The sequence below is a fragment of the Rhipicephalus sanguineus genome, chromosome 4 (assembly GCF_013339695.2).
Source record: "Rhipicephalus sanguineus isolate Rsan-2018 chromosome 4, BIME_Rsan_1.4, whole genome shotgun sequence".
NCBI classification, from domain to species: domain Eukaryota; kingdom Metazoa; phylum Arthropoda; class Arachnida; order Ixodida; family Ixodidae; genus Rhipicephalus; species Rhipicephalus sanguineus.
The window spans coordinates 119,236,185-119,248,437 of record NC_051179.1 but is presented as its reverse complement, the minus strand read 5'-3'; the positions used below and the strand labels follow the sequence as shown (position 1 = coordinate 119,248,437).

The window sequence follows — 12,253 nt, the reverse complement described above, 5'->3', positions numbered from 1 at the left end:
AATGAAGTTAATTCCTTCTCTATCTCTTTCTCACGTTAGCGTATGTTATAAAGCGTGGTGGGAGAGTGAAATAACGAACGGGCGTCACACAATGCGAATTAGATAACTAGTCCGTCCTCTAAAGCTTCCAACCCATTACAAAAGGCTCAGTCATAATTCTTCATCGTCATCAACCACCGCATCAACAAAATGCACATTTGGTACCTCGCTTTTCCGCAGAATGACGAGTAATGTCGTGGTCGGTGCTTCTCAACTTCACAAAAATTATGATTTGTGGCGTAGTGGGTACGTTGCTAGTGTAGTTGTATTAGTAGCCACAAGAGAGTTTATAACGGGCTCTAGAAATGCCGCTCTTCGAGCTTTCGCTGTGACTGTGCTGCGCTTTCCGCGCACTGCCTATTTTTTTTTCAAAAATGCGTATGGTATACTTCTATTTAATGTTAATTTTTCGCTTCGGCTCTGCCTCGATAGCTTATTGTTCGAAAAAGAAGCCCAAGCAACTAAGCGTCATGCAAGCGTACGGCAGACTAAGAAATATGAATTTCAAGGATTGCATTGCAACATAACTTCTGAGCCTAACGCGCTTAGTTATATCGAATGTAAACCTTTGAGACATGCAAATGCGGCAAGGCCACACCAACGCCATTGCTGATTTTCGCCCAGAACTATGAGGCGTTCCTTATGCACTGGGAAAATTTTCATATGCAGTGCACATTTAAACTATAAGAACACATGTATGAACAAATTTACAAACTATACAATTTACCATACAGTGCAACCCTTTCTCTACTGCTAGAATCACAGCTGACGCTAAGCATGAAAAAACACCTAGGCTGTTCCAAATAAACGTAAAATATGATTCACGTCAAACAGTCTATGAGGCAAAATGACTTTATATCTCGTTGTCTAGGCTATGTATTTTTTTCGGTTCTACTCGGTCTCCAGTTGTACTGCAAGGCATGTTGGAGGAAAAGAAAGGCAACAGTCATGATGTTTATCTTCCTTGCAAACCTCATAGCACAGGTGACCGGATCATTATGGCAGGTGCTACGACATTTATTATCAGGCATTAATTCATTGCCGATCAAGAACAAAGCTTTTTTTTTATTGACTGTGTTGTTGCAGACCTGATATGCCTAGAATGTTTGATAAATACACCTCATGATTACAGACGTTTAAAATACGGTGCAATAAATTATGTGGCACTGAGCACAGCGATAAAGGATAAGCACGACAACCTATTTAAAAAAAAGGTCGCAAAGATTGCTCAGGTAGTGTGCGAGGCAGACCACACCATCACCGTCTCGCTGATGTATTACATGCTCACTTTCCGAAGACGACTCGACAGCATGTTGTGCTTTCGGCCACACATGGCCGAGCGCTCGTTGGCCCACTGAGTTATTTGCGTGCCGCTCGCTTTGCTCCATGCTGCGCTAAGCTTCGGGCGGCATTTCTGAGGGAATGCTGCTTGCTCAACAAGAAATCTCAGTTTGTTATCCCATTGCAATCCCACAGTTCTTGTTTGCTTCTCGCTGATTGCTCAGTTCTGTGGTTCATTCAGCCGTGGCGAGCGATGCCAGGTGACAGCAGCTTCACGATTATTTTCCCTGTTCGTTGAGGGTTACGCAAATATATTCGTCGAGATATTAAGCTGATTGCGGACTAGGTCAGTCCGCAGCTACATGTCTTCGACGTGATGGCTACCTTCGAGCCCTTTCCTCTTCATGACTGTTAAACACGGCCATCTTGTTTTTCTACTTAGGTGCGGCCTCGAGTACGAGGAGTTATCTTATTGCTCGAGCAATAAGCGAACGATACGAACGATAGTATTGGTAATATACAATTTAATGTGATAATTCGATATGAATTCCTGACAGTTTCTTAAGAAAATGTATATTAACTTATAAATATTTTTCTAGTCACGGCGAGCGGTTGCTCCAGTAATGGCAAGTGTGGGAGATATACAGTGTGTGAACGGCAGAGATGCTGTGCTCATCTTTCTAGATTGGTAGGCAGCCATAATTCCATGAGCGGTCCGGATATTTTTGTACGCATATTTACGAGTCCTCTGCAATGCCACAAAGAAAGATTACTTGTAACTCCTCTTAGTAAGTACTCATTTGCCACATATCTAACTGTCTTTAAATACACACGTTAACACTCGTTTGGTGAATCGGACCTCCCACACCCCTCTGAAGAGAGAATAGTGATCCCCTAAAAAGTGCTAACGTGTATTTCTAAAGATATGTGGGCAGCCAGGGGTCACGAAACAGTCACAGCTAATATTTTTCCTGCAGTGTTGAGCCATTATGGTGCACCTAAATAGGAAGTCTAGTAGTATTATTTTTGACGTCTTGCAACGTTGTAGTTGAAAAGTTGCTTGATTTTACATATTCCCAGCTGCGAACGTGTGTGGACAAAACCTACATAGTTCTCATTAACACAGCCCTAAACAGAGTTAGTTATTAGTAAGTAATTTGGTGGGGACGCATACATAACTCTCAGTGAAACCATTGTTTAGACATCTTGAGTCGCCCAGTCCAAGGACTCGTATAGCTATTAATTAGTTGTACTTTAATACAAGAAGAGATTCTTCGTTATGTTGAAGTTCATTAATTTCAAAGACATGCCAGACTTCAAGTTATAGTGGAGAAAACATCACTGTCTCCGTTCTCTTATGTGTTTGGTTTGGTTCACGTAGACGTAAGCTAAGTAAAAAACACCGGCGTTTCTAGTTACCAGCTTCTCTCACTTTTGTGTTGTAGATGTTCTTTATAAGCCCGTATGACGGTGGAATTCTAAATCTGGTGCTTTTACATCCCTCGTGAGAGTTTGATTTATGTTTATGGGATCATTAGAATTGTGTCAGTGTTTCATAAAATGTGCTACTAATTTCGCCATATGCAGTTAGAGATGAAACACGAAGGGATATTTGGCTTTATTCTTACCGTTGACGGGTGTCATTTGGAAGTGGAATCGCTCGCAAGCGAAATCATTTTATGTACTAGCTCTTGTATCTGCGATTTACGCAGAAACGTTGAGCCATCACGCTCAACTTTGGGCGTCCTTAATGTGCCGAGATGACCATACGGAATAACGTGTCAATGAGCATCAATTCAGTTTGCCAGCGTATCACGTCCTCTGTAAGGGAAAGACCCACAAGTACGTCTTCTCTCGGCTCCGCATACGGCGCTTTTGAGCAAACGTATGGTTTATGTTTTGCTTAGCTCATGCAGGCCACCGGATATTTTGTTGTTGATGCTGGACTCGCGGTTCCAAATGCATTCGGAAAGCATTAGGTCTCCCCGAAGTGTATCAACGGTTTTGGTTCCCTGCATCTCTAGTCGCTCCGGGCAGTGTCAAGCAGAAATACAGTCCACCAGTGGAACATCGGAGAAGCCAACTTTTCTCAAGATCGATGACATCGCTGAGACAGCGCATACTTTCTTTCAAACTTCATGACAGGTGGTGCCGGTGCTGCTCTGTCGCGCCTTTCTGAGCCTTCGTCATGGCGATCTGCGTTGCCCGTGGTGTCTGAGCTATCCTGCCGTATAGAGTACGCTGTGAGAAATCCACCCAGATGCCAGTGCTCGTACATAACGGCGTGGGGGGATCCAGTCACCATCAAGCTCCAGGGTTGACGCTGGTAACGGCTTTGCGCTAGACTGTCTACTTTTGGACCCCGTATGGCGATTAAAATGTCACGTTGGCTCCAGGACTGTTTTTGGCTACCTCGAAGTTTTCATTGGCACACTTTCTGGCCATTTGTGTTATTACTTGCAGATAACATGATAGGGCAACATAAACACCACTCATGGTTTTCAAGCTTTCTGTCGCGCTGGCCGATGCGCACGCATGCCATCCGCTCGCCAGAAGGCTTGTGTATATTGACGCCTTCGTATGCGCGCCGCGACTACAAAGTTGAATGGCGATATTGCACGAATGTAGATAAACTCACAACTTGACAGAAACAGACGACCGAAACAAAATAAAGGTGGACTGTTCATCTTCAATGACATTTCCTCACTCGAAACTGGACTGGTGTTATGGTATTGGTAACTGCTACTCAAGTTTCCTCTGAGGCTTCGAAAAAGGGCTCCTTCAACGCTGAACATTCCTATTGAGTTGTTAAGTAGAATTTTCTAGAAATTTCCTGGTAAGAACCCTATCTTTTCTGGATAACAAAAGAGAGGTTTATATTCCAGACAAGGAAAAGACAGGGTGTATACTCCAAGTCTGAAGTATTTTAGATGCGAAGCATCTTATGAGCGAGCTTGATCCGGTGGCGTCCACGCTCCACTGCGCATGCGCCTACTCTTTCTCTCACTTTCCTCCTATACGCAGGTGTTCGGTCGCCTTCTCTCCTCTCCTCCCCCGCGCTGCAGCCGCGGCGCGGCTGCATCACGCGGTAGGACAGGCTGCGCCGCGGCTGCAGCGCGGGCGAGGAGAGTAGACAGAAACCTAACCTGCGTTAAGGAGGAGAGTGAGAGAAAGAGTAGGCGCAATGGAGCGTGGACGCCACCGGATCAAGCTCGCCCATAAGATGCTTCGCAGCCTCTCCTCCCACGTGACGCAGCCGCGCCGCAGCCAAATACAGCCTGTAACCCACTCTCTCCCTTCCCTCCTCCATTTCATGTGTATATAAGCGCGTGCACTCTGTCGGCTTCCGTCATTCTCGCTTCGCTCCCGTTCAGATGAGTTGTAACGTCAACGTCGGCGCCAGTTGCAGAAGCACTCCAACCTCTGCCGAGGTCGAGGTCGTCGCGGAGCAGCAGAGCGCAGGGCTCGCTGCGTAATGATTAAAAAGAAAGACTAAATACAAACCGCACACACTAACGGAAACGCCGAGCGAACGTAAACGAAAATGACAGCCGTTTCCCTCGAAGCGCCAGTATTCTAACGATTGCGACGCTTAAAACAGCATAAATTACAACAGTAGTGGTATTGGTAATTTTGAATTATCGTTATCCTAACAGAAGGACGCCTGATAGTGTGCAAGAGGCAGTCATTACCACAGTGTCCGCGCTTAGAGAGCCACACTGTTCTGCATTTGGGAAAGGTGCATCGCTTCGCACACCATGGTGAGGCTCGCTAGACAACGAAGTTCACGGTGACGAGTGCCTCCCTAGCTTCCTTTAATGGATGGACTTGGTCGAATGTTGACAAGTGTCGCCTAGCATTTAGTATGTATTATTTATTTCTGCTTACGGGATTAAAATTCGGGCCTTGCCCACAGTATTAGGCTGAAATTTAAAGTGGCCCAGGTTTTCAAATAACCGCCGAGGTTATTGTATGAATACCTAGATACCTGCTATTTCATCTAGCACCACATAGCACTTTTTTCTCTGAACGCTTACAGCGCAGTAACAACTATGTATGCGATGAAATTCTTAAAAACAACACTGGGGTCAGGATATTGCAGGGCAGGAATACATTACTCCGGAATACCTTGGTGACGTTGACACATGCTTTTAGAATAGGAACAAAGTGGTTGCTGCATTTATTGAGCTGAACGATGCAAGTCTCGGAAATGTACGTTAACATATATATGGTACAATAAAAGAAACCTATGACAATAAAAAATAAGCTCTCTTCAAACGTGAATAGTTTAAGATGCGTATAAGTGTGTCGCGTTCGAAAGCATATGCATAACATTTGCGAGCATGCGGGCAAGTTTCCTCCACGTGAAGTGCTCAAGAGAGAAGCATCGAGCGATTCAATAAGAAAGTATTTTGGTTGACTTGTGTAATGAAACGATGAAAACGTCACATTCTAACAGTGCGGGTTTGTGGTCTGCTTCGTTGCCTCTTGCGCTTCATTTCTTATATAAAGTAGTGATCGTTCTTTTTTTCTTCTGCCACTTTTCGGTTGTGACCCATACTCGCGTGTGAAGTATTGAAGTGTCCACCACGAGGCGGCATCGACATAATTAGGCCATAGCACGTGCACGCTTTCCATCTATTCTTTTTGATGAATTTGCCTTGTGGGTGCTTTGTGTGCAACGAGAATCTGGATACTCATGGGCTGCCTATATTGAGCTGTACTAGAGTTCTATGCTTCTTTTTTAATGATGACTACTGTTCATTTCCTTCGTCATAATTGGTTTCCCGCATCATTCATTGGCTGGTGCCACCCTTCTGTGCTTTCTTTTTTGCGTTATTTTGCGCTACGACATCAAAGCATACTGCACGAAATTGTATGAACCCTAGAAAAGAAACACACAAAGGGAGTCCTCGAATCACAGCAGCTAAAAACATCATCTTCATCAAGGACGTCAGTGCGGTAATAACAGTGATGCTTATGTCGTTTTTACTGTGATGTGCCTTTGTCTCTTTTAAAATAAATAATGCTGCTCCAATGAGCCTACTCGATGTCTCGAAAAAGCATCTCTTCGTTTTACGTGCACTTGAATACGCGCCGAATTGGTGGCTGGAGCTTAACATTCTTATTAAAAGGAGTCTAACAGTATTGTAGATACATAGGTATGCTTGCAGTCGAGGCAGTCACGAAAGAAACGCATGACGTTTCCCACGAATGAACGTCATCGAATGTCACCACGAAATATGGTGTTTAACAAAGTGCGCTGTAGCTGTACTGCAATGTGCACGAAGGTATACTTTGTCATGTCCATCAAATACTACCAATGTATTTGACCACTGTCGCAGCAGACATTTTCTCTCGGGCGAGGGAGGAGGAGCTTACTGCAGCGGCAACTCCTCCATGTGATATAAAATTCATATTGTTTGCCTTTGTCAACTCTATATGTGGTCACGGTACGGAAACGTCACTCCGGTATGGGCGCTGAAATGACACTTAATGAGGAAAGACGACAGCGTTGTCGTTGTAGGGCTTAGTCTGAAGCTGCCCTGTTGTCCTGCATTCATATGCGCTTTGTGCAGCGTTATTTCATCCAGTGCTGACTGAATAAATACTCCCCGTAACATCTCTTTGGTGGAGTTTGAGATATCACAAAATGTACCGTTATCCGATATTTCGCTGTAAACCGAATAATGCCGACGCTTTCTCATTTGCTGTCATATATCTCTGGTACCATTGCTGTCTAACGCTACTGGAGACGCGACTTCTCACACCAGCGTTATGGGAGGCCTGCAAGACGTCAGGGCTGTATTCTTCTACCCATACCAGTAGTTGCATTGGGCACGGCGTCGTTCCAACATGAATAATTTGCGGAGAACTTCGCTCAATGTGTCAAAGCGCTATGGTCAGTTATGCTGTACATCGGCAATACATCGCTTTCAACGAAACGGCTTTTTTGCCATGCCATAAATGCAGGTAAACACACGGTAATCAAGCAGCTAGAGCAATAGTATATTCTTTGTGAAGACACGTAAGATATGGTGACGATGCGTAACTACGTTACAGTGGCTAGAATAGGGAAGTGTGAAGACCGCGCCGCCTGCGCTGACGCTCTCCACCGATGCCTCGACCGGCGCCGTCTAGGTGGCGCTGGTTGTAGCTTACACGTCGCTCGCTCGGCTCGCTGCAGCGAAGCTGCCATGTCAAGGCTGATTTGTGGCTCATATGGTTTTGTTTGCGCCGTAAATTTTTATTAGTGTCTCTACTATAATGCAGGGCGTAAGTGCCTCATAAAGAAATGAAATTTGCGGCAGATATTATCAAACATTATCACCGTATGGTATGACCGTACGCACAGTATCATAAGTGAAGCTTTATATCAATCACAAACATCGCGGCCAGCTAAGCTTGCCACTGCTTGCGATCGTTCCTTGATGCTGAGAAATGTAACTGATTAACATTTTGGGGGGATTGCCATTTCACAAGGTTATAAGCAACCTCAAGAAGCACGAAAAAAAAAATGCTACTATGACATTCATATCAATTTTCTTCATGTTGTTATGCAGTATACCTAACATTTTGCATGAGATAGTTTTCAAGAACTTAAGTATTCTTGCGTATTTTTATATTTTTCAATTAACAACTGCACAGAAAATCGGAGAGCATTTTACTCTTCTTACACATTTTATTTAAAGTTGGGGGAATCAAAGTAGGGAAGAAAGCTAGCACATTACAGGGTGATGCACATAACATCGCCCTTCGAAAATTGAAGTGCTTTGATCTTTCTCTTGCAGAACTTCTCTGTTTAGAGATTTCGTGAAGAAGTGAAGCCGTGTGAGAACAAAAAACTTGATTATGTTGCTCGTCAGATCTTGCGTGTGTGCGTCGCACACTATACGGATGGTACGATCTGCATTGAGTTAAGAAGTTCAACTGTAATGTCCCTTTGAGGGGCGTAGCCAGGGGGGGGGGGAGGGTTGGGGAGTTCAACCCCCCCCCGAAATTTTTCAGTTTTGCCTGCGTATATAGGCACGCAAACATGCAAACGCACGCACGAACACACATAAAGTATGGTTGAACGCCCCCCCCCCCCCAAAAAAAAAAAAAAATTCTGGCTACGCCCCTGGTCCCTTTAGAGCTTGTTATAACTGAACCACGATGTGAATGTGTCCTCCAGTGCCTCCACAAATGAAAATAGTTCAGGTGACAGGTACAAAAGCCCTCCAACATCACAGAATGCTGTGAATGACGCAAGATCCTTATCTGCGTTCTCGATGGATTTGAGCACCTGCTCAAAACAGTCCTGGCATTTCGTTGCCATAAGTTTCCTCCGTGCCACATAGCCGGCCAAATAGTACACCAGTCTTCCGTCACTGACTTGCACAGGATACACATGGTCAGAAAGGAGAGTCGATGCCTGTAGTACACTTGAATCTTCGTCCAGGTTTCCAGTGTCCAGTAAATTGTCAACATGGATGGCCACTTCATCAGTTCCAACTAATGACGTAAGTGTGTCACCTGCATAGTTGCCTGTGTTTGGTGCTTTTACCAAATTGCAAAAGCTAAGGGAATTCACGGCAGTAAGGAACTGGGTCGATGTGGGATGATCATTGCACCCGGATAACTGACGAATCATCCCGAATAGCTTTTCGATTGGATCTCGGGGATTGGAACGGCAGCATTCTTTTCCAAAGGCTCGTCTGCTCTTGGTATATTACGCTGCCACTGCTGGAACAAATGGTCGTCTTCGGGACTCCAAACAACGAAAGCTTCTGCTTGCACGATTTGTACCTGCAGCTGAGCATCTGGGCACAAAACAGTGGCTCTGACGTCTGCTCATGGCACACACTCCGCAAAAGACATAACGTAAACACGACAAGGCTGTCCGACCAGCAAATGTAGCACGAAAGAACAGCGTAAACAGGCAAAAGAATCACGTCTAACCGGCGAGTTCCAGTTCCAGCATTGAAGAACGTGCGCAGCCTGAGAGCCTGACGTGTATACGACAGCGCGCGCCACCTAGCGGAAACATCGCAAGGCGGCGTCACTACCTCCCATTGCAGCCGCTTGGCGGTGATCACACTTCTAGTATTCTAGCCACTGTAACTACGTGAGTGAATCGTCTTATGCATACTCGCCGTGGCGAAGCATATTCCCTTCTGGTAACTACAGTCACCGATTCTTCTGAAGAGTACTTTTAAGTGCGGAGCACTCTCGGGGCCCTGTATGTCGGCTCATGTCATCTGCTGTCATCTGATGTCGTCGCTCGACGTCACGTAGGTAAAACCATATTATAGCATAGCCATGTATCGCACAGCCATGGCAGCCATAGTATAGGAAGGGGCGGGAAAGGAAAGTGCTGGTAAGGAGCAGTGATGTGAGAGTGAGAAGGATAGAAAGGAATAGGAGAGACGGCAAAGCATAACCTATACATCCATGTGTAGTGTAATATAGCAAGAGATGGGAAAGGAAGGTGAGGGTGAAGAAGAGTGATGTAAGGGTGAGGTGGAGGATGAAGCATAGCATAGCCGTGTGTAGCATAGTATAGAAAGGGCATGGTAAAGAAAAGTGAGGGTGAGGAGGGAAAGGAGAAGAGGGAGGGCACAGCATAGCATAGCCGTGTGAACTATAGTATAGTAAGGGTGTGAAAAGAGAAACGGTAATGAGGGGGGGGTGAGGAGGAGGGCAATGAGGAAGGGAAGTGTAAAGTATAGCATTGCCGTGTATGGTATGGTACAGCAAGGGGTGGGATAGGGGAGTGAATATGAAGGGGTTGCGATTGCACTAGCCGAGTGGCCAAAGGCAAGGAACGCTCTCAAACGAGAACTTATGTGAATTTGGAACTTTATCCTGCGAAGATATCCCTAGCATCATGCAGCTTTTCTTAAAAAGCGGAGCGGCCTGTTTTTTCTAGCGGTACAATAAATAGGTAAGTACTTCAGAAGTTAGCGAATGCATGACCAAAAAAATTAAAAATGCCTAGTGGAATCTTACGGAAAAAAAATTACGGTAGTGTTGATAACAGAAAAAATGGAAATTTTGGTGTAATTGTATGTGACATTAAAGGGTTCGTCACAAGACCCCGCAGTTAATAGTACTAATACACTGGTGTTTGTACGGCGATTACGACAAGCTTACATAATCCGTTCTATTCTGCAGACGCACGTTACGCTTAATATGCTGCAAAATCAGTGTATCACGCAGTGGTAAGACTTCATGCGGGGAAATATTCACGCTTAAATATTAAGCAGAATGTGCAACTATATCTACAGAAGGTATATACCTGCACTGTACATTTACAATGTAAAGATAGGGTGCTGAGAATTCTAGGCAGCTAGCAATAAGGAAAGCACACTGCAATTGCCAATGCGAGCATTCTTAGCTGCTGACATTTGATGCGCAATTTCTTTCATCCGCTCAAAAGAAACCTCTTTATGCTAGATGGTATTATTGTTTGTACTGTGAGGTAGGCTGAAATATCGCATTTCGCAAAGTAGTAGGTTGGCCGTCGACAAAGAGACCCCGCACGGGTCTCTGCTGGCTGCCTTGCACTGCCCGAACGGAAAGGACACCCTTCAGCTAAACTTCTCAGTAAGCTACGGCACCCTATACTTCGAGGAATGCTCTTTCCAGGGCCCGGAAATGGGCCAGTGTTACGAGACGTCGTGCCTGGCGTTCTTTATTATCCTTCCATACCGCCTCTAAAAGAGCCCCATTTGGCACTACGTGACCTAGCCTAACCTAAGAGCGCTCTCAGATTTAGGTTTATTACTTCGCGCCCTAAGCGTTCCGTCACGTAGGCTGGGCGATAAAGTTATCTTTGACCCAGTGGAAGTGGGCGTGCCTGATTGTGCGAAGCGTACGGCACCGTGAGAATACGGCTTGCTACCGATAGGAATAGACTTCTCATCTGGAATGACCTGGATGTCTACGCAAGGAAGCGATAGAGAAAGTATTGCCATAAAAATGGAAAGGGTAGAAAGCAATGCAATTTCGCCACGGAGGCGAAGCAACAGAGTTTGTATCGCGTCCAATAATGACGCAAATGCTTGTATTACGCGGCGAGCGAGCCGGACTTAAGAATAGGGACAAGGTGTGCGCAGTGTTCGGTGATTGTAGCTTCCGAATTTTTGTTCTTATTCTCGAATTTATTATCCTTTTCTTTATATTTCCCTCAACCTTTCGTGCTGATGTGAACCAACTCCCCTGGTCAGTTTAGATCCGTCAGCTTCCTTGCCGCCTAATGAATTGCCCGTAGACTCGTTTTTCCGCAGTTTTGTTTGCAGCATTACTGTAGCATTGGTGCATACAAATTCAGGATTCGTCAGGCTCACGCACCCACAGGCGCCCCAGAAGATGCTTCAAGGGAAGTTTAAAGGGAAGCTGAAGTGGAACGACAACTGGAGTTGGCGATTGTGCTCAATTTGTCATGCATGTGCAAAAGGCCGGTAACATTTTTTCGAGGTCAGTGTCGTTCAGTGTCAGGTCTAACGTTCTGTCACAAAGCGAATGTTTTCTCGTGGTGCGTCGTTGACTCCGCAATGAACAGCGATTGCCTCCGCGTACTTTTTAATATTACTCGCCTAATAAATAACTTTAGAATCAGCCAACACCCATGTATGTCAATGACAGTAAATTTCAGACTCATCTGTACTCCGGAATTTCGAAACTTCCGAACGCCGGCGGTAAGAAAATCACTTCTAATATTCGTTCGATTATAGATGGCTCTCAGAAAGATTGCGAGTTCATTATTACGACTCGCCATTAGTACAGAATTCCGACATCAATGTCGCACTTGCGTACATCCGTAAATAACAATAATAGGCCTGTGGTCCTTGCCTTACAATGAGAGCAGCATATCAGTATGTCTCGCTAATACCTTTATCAAATTATTCCTCAGATTGACTCACTGAAATACCGTGTCACTACGGGAAAA

At 45.1% G+C, this 12,253-nt stretch overlaps 1 protein-coding gene across 3 annotated transcripts in view; it reads right to left on the bottom strand.

Moving 5' to 3' along the window:
- Positions 1–12,253, bottom strand: part of LOC119390622 (uncharacterized) — a 214,041-nt gene that overhangs the window by 122,424 nt on the left and 79,364 nt on the right. Inside the window, exon 3 of one of the 3 annotated variants that reach the window (XR_005183407.2) lies at positions 1,836–2,068. The exons of the other annotated variants lie outside the window; for them this stretch is intronic. The gene's annotated coding sequence lies outside the window, so the exon portion shown is untranslated. Of the gene's footprint in view, positions 1–1,835; positions 2,069–12,253 lie in introns of those variants that run through there. 3 annotated transcript variants of the gene reach the window in all.